General features: G+C 33.3%; 1 non-coding gene across 1 annotated transcript; it reads left to right on the forward strand.

Moving 5' to 3' along the window:
- Positions 1–2867: 2867 nt before the first annotated feature.
- On the forward strand, positions 2868–2975 carry LOC112799120 (small nucleolar RNA R71). The gene has a single exon (XR_003200697.1). It is a non-coding gene; the product is annotated as a small nucleolar RNA R71 (small nucleolar RNA).
- Positions 2976–11345: the final 8370 nt, after the last annotated feature.

An 11345-nucleotide genomic window follows, 5' to 3' on the forward strand; every position in this document is an offset into this window, starting at 1 on the left:
AAGGGCATGCGTCTCCTTGCATCATTGGCAAGTTGAATGCCACCCTTACATTTTTCGGACTGAAATCTAAGTATTTCTCCCGAACCATTGTAAGCCAATTCTTTGGGTTCGGGTTCACACTTTGATCATGGTTCTTGGTGATCCATGCATTAGCATAGAACTCTTGAATTATTAAGATTCTGACTTGTTGAATGGGGTTGGTGAGAACTTCCCAACCTCTTCTTCGAATCTCATGTCAGATCTCCAGATACTCATTCCTTTTGAGCATGAAAGGGACCTCAGGGATCACCTTCTTCTTGGCTACAACTTCATAGAATTGGTCTTGATGGACCTTTGAGATGAATCTCTCCATCTCCCATGACTCGGAGGTGGAAGCTTTTGCCTTCCCTTTTCTCTTTCTAGAGGTTTCTCCGGCCTTAGATGCCATAAATGGATATGAAAAAACAAAAAGTAACGCTTTTACCACACCAAAATTAAAAGGTTTGCTTGTCCTCGAGCAAAGGAAGAAAGAAAGATGGAGAAGAAGAAGAAATGGAGGAGAAGAAGGGTGAAGAAAGGTTCGGCCAAGGAGGGGAAAAGTGTATATGATGTGTGAAAAGGAAGGAGTGAGGAGGGATTTATATAGGAGTGGAAGAGAGTGGTGTCCGTGTGTGAGGGTTGGGTTGGGAGGGAAAGCTTTTTAATTTTGAATGGTGGGATAGGTGGGGTTTTTGGGGAAGAGTGGGTGGATGTGAGTGGTGAAGAGGTGATAGGGAAGAGAGTTGGAGGTAATTGGTGAAGGGTTTTAGGGGAGGGTGTTATTGAAATGTGTAAAGAAGAGAGAGATTGAGTTGAGGTAGGTGGGGATCCTGTAGGGTCCACAGATCCTGAGGTGTCAAGGATTTCTCATCCCTGCACTATTCTGGCGTGTAAACGCCCCTTTGAATACCAATCCTGGCGTTAAACGCCAGGTTGCTACCCATTTCTGGCATTTAACGCCAGCTGGGTGCCCTTTTCTGGCGTTAAACGCCAATCTGGTGCCCTTTTCTGGCGTTAAACACCTAGAATGGTGCCAGACTAGGCGTTTAACGCCCATTCTGCTACCCTTACTGGCGTTTAAATGCAGTAAGCTCATCCTCCAAGGTGTGCTATTTTTAATGCTGTTTTTTATTTTTGCTTTTGTTTTTGTGACTCCACGTGATCATCATCCTAAAGAAAACATAAAATAACAATGGAAAATGGAAATTTAACATAGATAAGTAAAAATTGGGTTGCCTCCCAATAAGCGCTTCTTTAATGTCAATATCTTGACAGTGAGCTCTCATGGAGCCTCACAGATATTCAGAGTATGGTTGTGGCCTCCCAACACCAAACTTAGAGTTTGAATGTGGGGGCTTGGTTTAACTTTTTATTGAGAGAAGCTTTTCGTGCTTCTTCCCCATATGTACAGAAGGAGATCCTTGAGCTTTAAACACAAGGTAGTCCTCATTCACTTGAAGAACTAGCTCTTCTCTGTCTACATCAATCACAGCCTTTGCTGTGGCTAAGAAGGGTCTTCCAAGGATGATGGATTCATCTTCATCCTTCCCAGTGTCTAGGATTATGAAGTCAGTAGGGATGTAAAAGCCTTCAACCTTTACCAAGACATCATCTACAAATCTATAAGCCTGTTTCTTTGGTTTGTCTGTCATCTCTAGTGAGATTTTTGCAGCTTGTACCTCAAAGATCCCTAGTTTCTCCATTACAGATAGTGGCATGAGGTTTATGCCTGACCCCAGGTCACACAGAGCCTTCTCAAAGGTCATAGTGCCTATAGTACAGGGTATTAAGAATTTTCTGGGATCCGATTTCTTCTGAGGTAATGTCTGCCTAATCAAGTCATTCAGTTCATTGGTGAGCAAGGGGGGTTCATCCTCCCAAGTCTCATTACCAAATAACTTGGCATTCAGCTTCATGATTGCTCCAAGGTACTTAGCAACTTGCTCTTCAGTAATATCTTCATCCTCTTCAGAGGAAGAATACTCATTAGAGCTCATGAATGGCGGAAGTAGGTTCAATGGAATCTCTATGGTCTCTGTATGAGCCTCAGATTCCCTTGGTTCCTCAAAGGGAAACTCCTTTTTGTTCAGAGGACATCCCATGAGGTTTTTCTTACTGGGAATTACGTCCTCCTCACTCTCTCCAGGTTCGGCCATGTTGGTCATGGTTATGGCTTGCACTCTCTCTTGGGATTTTCTTTTGTATTGCTTGGGAGAGTGCTAGGAGGAGTTTCAATAACCTTTTTACTCAGCTGACCCACTAGTGTCTCCAAATTTTTAATGGAGGATCTTGTTTCATTTATGAAACTTAGTGTGATTTTAGATATATCAGAGACTATGGTTGCTAAGGCAGAACAGCTCTGCTCAGAGTTCTCTGTCAGTTGCTGAGAAGATGATGGAAAAGGCTTTCTATTGTTAAACCTATTTCTTCCACCATTATTGTTGTTGAAGCCTTGTTGAGGCTTATGTTGATCCTTCCATGAGAGATTTGGATGATTTCTCCATGAAGGATTATAGGTGTTTCCATAGGATTCTCCCATGTAATTCACCTCTTCCATTGCAGGGTTCTCAGGATCATAAGCTTCTTCTTCAGAAGATGCTTCTTTATTACTACTGGATGCAGCTTGCAATCCAGTCAGATTCTGAGAAATCATATTGACTTGCTGAGTCAATAATTTGTTCTGAGCCAATATAGCATTCAAAGTATCAATCTCAAGAACTCCTTTCTTCTGAGTTGTCCCATTGTTTACAGGATTTCAGATGAATAGATCTGCCTGTAGAATGGTCCAATGACATCTTGGATAACTCAGACAGACCATCATAAAAGATACCAATGATGCTCCATTCTGAAAGCATGTCAGAAGGATACCTTCTGATCAATTGCTTGTATCTTTCCCAAGCTTCATAGAGGGATTCACCTTCCTTCTGTTTAAAGGTTTAAACTTCCACTCTAAGCTTACTCATCTTTTGAGGTGGAAAGAATGTAGCTAAGAAGGCATTGACCAGCTTTTCCCAAGAGTTCAGGCTGTCTCTAGGTTGTGAGTTCAACCATATACAACTTTGTCTCTTATAGCAAAAGGGAAAATCATAAGTCTATAGACCTCAGGATCAACTCCATTGGTCTTAACAGTGTCACAGATTTATAAAAATTCAGCTAAGAACTGATGAGGATCTTTCAATGGAAGTCCATGAAACTTACAATTCTGTTGCATCAGAGAAACTAATTGAGGCTTAAGCTCAAAGTTGTTTGCTCCAATGGCAGGAATAGAGATGCTTCTCCCACAGAAGTCGGGAGTTGGTGCAGTAAAGTCACCAAGCATCTTCCTTGCATTGTTGTTGTTGGGTTCGGCCATGGCTGTTTTGTCTACTTCCTTTTCGAAAATTTCTGTCAGGTCCTCTTCAGAATATTGTGCTTTAGCTGCTCTTAGCTTCCTTTTCAGATTCCTTTCAGGTTCAAGATCAGATTCAACAAGAATGCCTTTATCTTTATTCCTGCTCATATAAAGAAAAGAAAACAAAGAAAGTATGGAATCCTCTATGTCACAGTATAGAGATTCCTTGATGTGTCAGATGAAAAGAAGAATAGAAGGATGAAGTAGAGAGAAGAATTCGAACTTATAGAGAGGGAGGGGGTCCGAATTATTAAAGGAGGATAAGTGTTAGTGATTAAATAGAAAGAGATAGGAGAGAGAGAATTTTCGAAAAAAATTTTGAAATAAAAAGATATTAGAATTTAAAACAATTAGTTAATAAAAGAGAATTTTGAAAAAGAGGTTAGTGACCTTCGAAAATTAGAGGTGAGAGAAGTAGTTAGGTGATTTTGAAAAAGATAAGAGGTAATAAATTTTGAAAAGATAAGAAGTTAGAAAGAGATTTTGAAATTAGAATTTAAAAAGATGTGATTTGAAAAAGATATGATTTGAAAAGATATGATTGAAAAACAATTTAAAAAAAAGATTTGATTTTTAAAATTGATGACTTGACTAACAAGAAATTAAAAATATGATTCTAAAATTCAAATATTGAACCTTTCTTAACAAGAAAGTAACAAACTTGAAATCTTTGAATCACAACATTAATTGTTAGCAAGGATTTTCGAAAATATTAAAAGAAAAATAAACAAGATTTGATTTTGAAAAAGATATGATTGATAAGAGAAGATATGAAAAAGATAAGATTTTGAAAAATTAGTTTTAAAACTTGAAAAATTGAAAAAGATTTGAATTGAAAACAAAATTACCTCCCTGGTGTTATCCTGGCGTTAAACGCCCAGAATGGTATCCATTCTAGCGTTTAACGCCCACTTGGCTACCTCCTTGGGCGTTAAACGCCCAGCTAGGTACCCTGGCTGGCATTTAAATGCCAGAAATCCTTCTTTACTGGGTGTTTTGAACGCCCAGCTTTTTCTCTGTGATTCCTCTGCTGTATGTTCTGAATATTCAATTTTCTGTATTATTGACTTGAAAAGACATAATTTTGAATTTTTTTTAATTTTTAATGATGAGAGAGAAAAACAATAGAATGAAATTAAACATGAAAAACTAAGATCAAAACAAGGAATGCATGCAAGAACACTTTGAATGTCAAGATGAACATCAAGAACACTATGAAGATCATGATGAACATCAAGAACATATTTTTGAAAATTTTTAAGAAAAGAAAGACATGAAAGACACCAAACTTAGAAATTTTCATACTAGAGACACTAACAATTTGAGAATGCACATGAGAAACAACAAAAGACACAAAACAAGAGAATTTAAAGATCAAACAAAGAAAATCATCAAGAACAACTTGATGATCAAATGAAGAACACAAGAACACACTTTCAAAAAATGCAAGAAGAATAAAGACATGCAATTGACACCAAACTTAAAAATTGACACTAGACTCAAACAAGAAACATAAAATTTTTTGTTTTTATGATTTTATAAAATTTTTTGTTTTTTTTAGAAAAAAGTTTTGAAAAAACGAAAAAGAAAAAAATTTGAAAGATTTTTGAAAACTTTTTGAAAATAAAATAAAGGTTGAAACAAGAAGAAAATTACCTAATCTACTCAACAAGATGAACCGTCAGTTGTCCAAACTCGAACAATCCCCGGCAACGGCGCCAAAAACTTGGTACGCGAAATCGTGATCTCACACACTTTCTTCACAACTCCGCGTAGCTGACCAGCAAGTGCACTGGGTCGTCCAAGTAATACCTTACGTGAGTAAGGGTCGATCCCACGGAGATTTTCGGCTTGAAGCAAGCTATGATCATCTTGTAAATCTCAGTCAGGCAGATTCAAATGGTTATGGGGTGTTGATAATTAAAAGACAAATAAAACATAAAATAGGATAGAGATACTTATGTAATTCATTGGTAGGAATTTTAGATAAGCATATGGAGATGCTTTATTCCTTTTGAATCCTTGCTTTCCTACTACTTTCATCCGGTCATGCGTACTCCTTTTCATGGTAAGCTGTATGTTGGGGATCACCATTGTCAATGGCTACCATCCTCCTCTCAGTGAAAATGGTCTGGCTACGGGTTACGTAGGGCTAATCATCTGTCGGTTCTCACTTGTGTTGGAATAAGATCCAATTATCCTTTTGTGCACTGTCACTGCGCCCAGCACTCGCGAGTTTGAAACTCGTCACAGTCATCCTATCCCAGATCCTACTCGGAATACCACAAACAAGGTTTAGACTTTCCGGATCTCAAGAATGCTGCCAATTGATTCTAGCTTATACCACGAAGACTCTGATCTCACGGAATGAAAGTCTCTGTTCTTAGGAGAGGAAACCATGCATCATGGACTAGAAGACCAAGAGATATACATTCAAACTTGTTTTCAGGTAGAACGGAAGTGGTTGTTAGGCACGCGTTCATAAGTGAGAATGGTGATGAGTGTCACTTGATCATCACATTCATCATGTTGAAGTGCGAATGAATATCTTAGAACAAGAATAAGCTTGAATTGAATAGAAAACAGTAGTAATTGCATTAATTCATGAGGAACAGCAGAGCTCCACACCTTAATCTATGAGGTGTAGAAACTTCACCGTTGAAAATACATAAGTGATGAAGGTCCAGGCATGGCCGAATGGCCAGCCCCCTAAGGGTGATCAAGAGATCAACAATGATATAAAGATAGTCTCAAAAATGATCTAAAGATCTCCCGATGAAAATACAATAGTAAAAGGTCCTATTTATAATGACTAGTAACCTAGGGTTTACATAGATAAGTAAATGATGCAGAAATCCACTTCCGGGGCCCACTTGGTGTGTGTTTGGGCTGAGCATTGAAGCTTTCACATGGATAGGCTTTTCTTGGAGTTAAACGCCAGCTCTGGTGCCAGTTTGGGTGTTTAACTCCAGCTTTTATGCCAGTTCTGGCGTTTAATGCCAGAAAACGGTAGAAAATTGGCGTTAAAACGCCAGTTTGCATTATCAAAACTTGGGCAAAGTATGGACTATTATATATTGTTAGAAAGCCCAAGATGTCTACTTTCCAACACAATTGAGACCGCACCAATTGGGCTTCTGTAACTCCAGAAAATCCATTTCAAGTGCAGGGAGGTCAGAATCGAACAGCATCTGCAGTCCTTTTTCAGCCTCTAAATCAGATTTTTGCTCAGATCCCTCAATTTCAGCCAGAAAAAATCTGAAATCATAGAAAAATACACAAACTCATAGTAAAGTCCAGAAATTTGATTTTTGCATAAAAACTAATAATTATATACTAAAAACTAACTAAATCATACTAAAAACTACCTAAAAACAATGCCAAAAACGTATAAATTATTCGCTCATCAACGCTTTTATTTCGCGGTTTCTATTTCTTTTATTTTTCAAGACTCCTAGTATGTTATAATCTTTCTACTATTACATGTACACATTTTATTTTAGAGGTCGTAATACCACACCACCTCTGTTTTACGACTTAAACGTAAAATTCAGTGTGGTAGTGGTAAAGTATTGTAATATCGAATTATATGTTATTAAATAATTAATGCAGAATATTTAACAAAAAAAAAATTTAACTTTTAAATATGTAAGGACTAAATGTTTCTAATTACGATACTTCTTGGGAAAAACTTTTGAAAACCATAAATAATGGTACGCCGTCAGTCTCCATCAGTAACATGGAATTTGAGAGCGTGTTTTTTAAAGGTCCAGTTTTTACTTTTTTCACCATAGACAAATCAATATTACTTTAAAATATTTGTACAAGGAGTCATTTAGATAAAAAAGTTTAAAACGTCTATTTTTTAAAATATTTTTTAGTAATTAAAATTCAATACATATAAATGATTAAACCGTATTATTTTTGTCAAAATTATATCAAACAGATTGATTTGGCTAAAAAATCGATGAACTAAATCTTAAACCAGTCTAAATTAATATTTTTTTTATAGAAAATGATTACAATGCTCTTCTTATAGAAAATGATAGAATATTCTTATTATATATATATGTTAATTTTGAGAACCCTAAATCCTAATCCTTCTCTTCTTTCGGTGTCGTCATAGGATTAAAATTTAGGGTTATATATATATAATATGAGTATTTTAGTCATTTTTTATAATAGAATATTGTAGTCATTTTTTATAAAAAAGAATATTAATTTAGACTAATTTAAAATTTGGTTCATCAATTTTTTGATCGAATCGGTTTGTCCAATTTAATTATGACAGAAATAATACGGTTTAATCGATTACATATGTAAAATTTTAATTGTTAAAAAATATCCTTAAAAAAGATATTTTAAGTGTTTTTATTTGAGTGGTTCTTGTTTATACAAGCTGACCGTAAATGAGAAAAGCTATAGATTATGATTTTCATTTTAGGAAGTTAAAACCAACCAAAATTTAGCCAAGGATGGAGATTGTATCATTAAACCATTTCTTTAAAGTTTAAGTTGAGAGAAAAAAAATACAATAATTGTTATATTTCTAGTATACTTTTTTAAAGTGTTTTTTTTTGTTTTGCTTAAAATTTTGCATAATTTTTTATTTGGCTTACGCTATTTTTTAATAAAAATATTATTTGTATACTAAATTAATCATAAAAAGCAGCCACTAATATAAAATACATATTAGAACATAAAATATACATTAAAAATGAGTTAAACAACATATATATTTATACTATAGTTATTAGAACGAAACCGGTAATCAACTCAGTAATAATACTAGGTTAACGAGTTATTGATTCAATCGTTTGATCCGATGATAATTAAATAATAATATAAAATTTTATTATTTTTTTATTCATAATAAATTATTTTATTTATTTTATTTTTATATTTATTTAATTATTACTTTTAGATTTAAATAATTTATTAATCAATTTATACTCATTATATTTTGTAATTCTTTTATTGAAAAATATTAATAATATTATATAATTATAAATAAAGAAGATATTTTATAATTGATAAAAATATTTTTGTTTTTTAATAATAATGTACAATTAAAAAATATAATTAAATTAAGGGTAAAGTATTAAATTGGTCTCCTACATTTTGGCGTAATCATATTTTGGTTCCTAAGGTTTAAAGTGTCCTATTTGAATCCAAAAAAAATTATTTAGCTTCAATGTAATCTCACCGTGAGGTCAAAGTTAAATAATTAACAAAATATCCTACATGATAGCAGTACAAGACTATAGTCGATAATCTGGAGAATAAATACAAGTTTTAGAGGCACAAAATCAACCATGAATGCATCAATACATTTATAATTTTTTTTTACAATTTAAATAAAATATTTTCTATATAATTAAGGAGAATGATAAATAAATGTATTGATGCACTCACGGTTGATTTTGTGCCTCTGAAGTTTGTACTTATTCTCATATTATTGACCTTGTTCTTGTATTGTTGTCATGTAAGACATTTCGTTAATTATTTGATTTTGACCTCACAATTAGATTACATTGAAGCTAAATAAAAAATTTTTTATTCAAATAGGACACTTTAAACCTTAAAGACTAAAACATAATTACACCCAAATATAGGGAACCAATTTAATACTTATTCTTAATTTAAAAAAAATATAAAAATAAAACTAAAATTAAATGAATACGATGAGGATTTCTGATTCGAGGGAATATATACAATGATTAGTTTATAGAATACTAAAGATAGCATTGGTCTAGTGGAGAGGTCATCCTTGTGTAACCTACAGGTTTGAATGCTACTCACATTCTTTTGCTATTAATTCCAAAGCAAGAGAGGCCTCTCCTAGTCTCCTGTGTGTAGCAGAGCGCTTGCTCACTCATAGACTCGTACGGTTTTTGCAAACAGTTTGAAATCGACTGATTTTTAACGAATTTGACCATCCTTAATCCGTTCGATTACAAGTCTGATACTAATAAAAATCGAATTGGTCAAATCTTCGGTTTATTAATTTTTTAGACGAATCGATTGGTCTAGTCTAATTCAGATAACTATGATTTATACACAAATACATAGTGACTAATTTTGATATACACTTAATATGATTAATTTTTTTATTTGAAGAATAACATGGATCGAACTATAAATCTTTCGATTATAAAAACTCTAATATCATATTATAAAATTATTTATCCTAAAAATTTAAATTAATAGAAAGAAATATATAATAGTTATATATCTAAGAGATTATGACCATAAATTTTTCTCCTCTCCATCTTTCTTTACCATTTTTAGTAGCACATTGTAATGATTGTAGGGGCATTTTTCACCATTGAAATGACAAAGCATTCCCTTTATTTTTAGTTTTGAAAAAAGGAATAAATGAACAAAAGTACACATAAAAGATTTTACAGTGGATAAATATATACCTCAAACAATCAAAATACTCAATGTACCTCAAAAGATTGGTAACGATGAACAAAAGTGACACATTGTTAGCAGGACCCGTTTCCATTAAATTTAGTACTTGCGTGATTGTGTAAAGTGTGATAAGGTGGACTCTTTAGTAAGATATAGGTAAAAAAAATCTAATTTAACAAATTAAAGAAAATCTTAAATAAAATTGAATGTTCTAATTATACATCACTTTAACAAGTTATACAAGTTCATCAAACCCAATATCTCCGTACCAATGTATACAAACCAATTATTAATATCCTTTAGTTACTAATTTTTGAATTCATCCTAGCAATCAACTTTAACATTATTTTTATATTGGAGTCATTTATGTTCATCTCTTAACTGATATTTGTATTATTTTCTCATGGTTGTGACTAGTGAAATAAGCTATTATAAACCTTGGTCTTCTCTGTGCATTCATCTTTAAATTTATCAACCCAAATAAAACAATTACATATCATCTCTAATTTCTACTCCACACAATATTAGAGGAAAAAATAATAAATCAACATCAACCAAAATTTTTATTGACAGTGAAAACACAATAGTTAATATACACATATCTTATAATACAGACACCGTAAAAACCATCTATCTAGGTTCTTCACTATTCGTAACTTTAGCAACACAATATTCATGCTATGGTAGCATTTGCCACCATTAAAAAGGTATTTCTTTTTATTTTTCTTTGTCACACCTTTAATAGAAAATCTACCGATATCACTAAAGTTGTTCTCCAAGCATTGTAGTCTCAATTTTTCCTCATATTTAGACCGAGCTTCGCCTCTCATCCCTTGATTTTATAAGCTATTGTAATTGGGATAAGAGATAGAGTTCCTTCAGATATTAGGACACCTAATTTTATTTAAGATTTATTTTAATTTATTAAATTATGTTATTTCTACCTAAGCCTCACTAAAGAGTCTATCTTGTCATGTTATACAGCTATGTAGACACTAAACTTAACGAAAATGGAGCCCTACTAACAAAGTGTCACTTTTATCTACCATTACCAATTTTTTAGGGGTATATTGAGTATTTCGATTGATTGAGGTGTATATTTGTCCACCCTAAAATTTTTTATGCATATTCTTTTTCATTTACTAAAAAAAAGAAGATAACTGATGCAGGAGCAAGTAGCGTTAGTAGGTTAATTATGTTAGTTAATTCTAATAAGGGAATACAAGTATCATATTCTTTAGGATAGTGAATTTTGTGTTATGTATTAGTCCCACATCGTCCAAGTTATGAAGGCTTTTCCTTCTCCTACTAGTATAAATAATTCATGTACCTTTTATTTATGAAATAGAGTTGAAGTTTATTTGAAAATGAAATAAGCTGTGTGCTTATTTTCCTCTAGACTCTTTGAGAGTAAGAGGTTCATCCTTGACTTGGCCAACCAAGGTGGGTTCATGGCTACTTTCACCATAGTGGGTTGTTAACCTCACCAAGATTGGTGAGTCCAAGCGACGTTCAAGCG

The sequence above is a fragment of the Arachis hypogaea genome, chromosome 4 (assembly GCF_003086295.3).
Source record: "Arachis hypogaea cultivar Tifrunner chromosome 4, arahy.Tifrunner.gnm2.J5K5, whole genome shotgun sequence".
Taxonomy (NCBI): domain Eukaryota; kingdom Viridiplantae; phylum Streptophyta; class Magnoliopsida; order Fabales; family Fabaceae; genus Arachis; species Arachis hypogaea.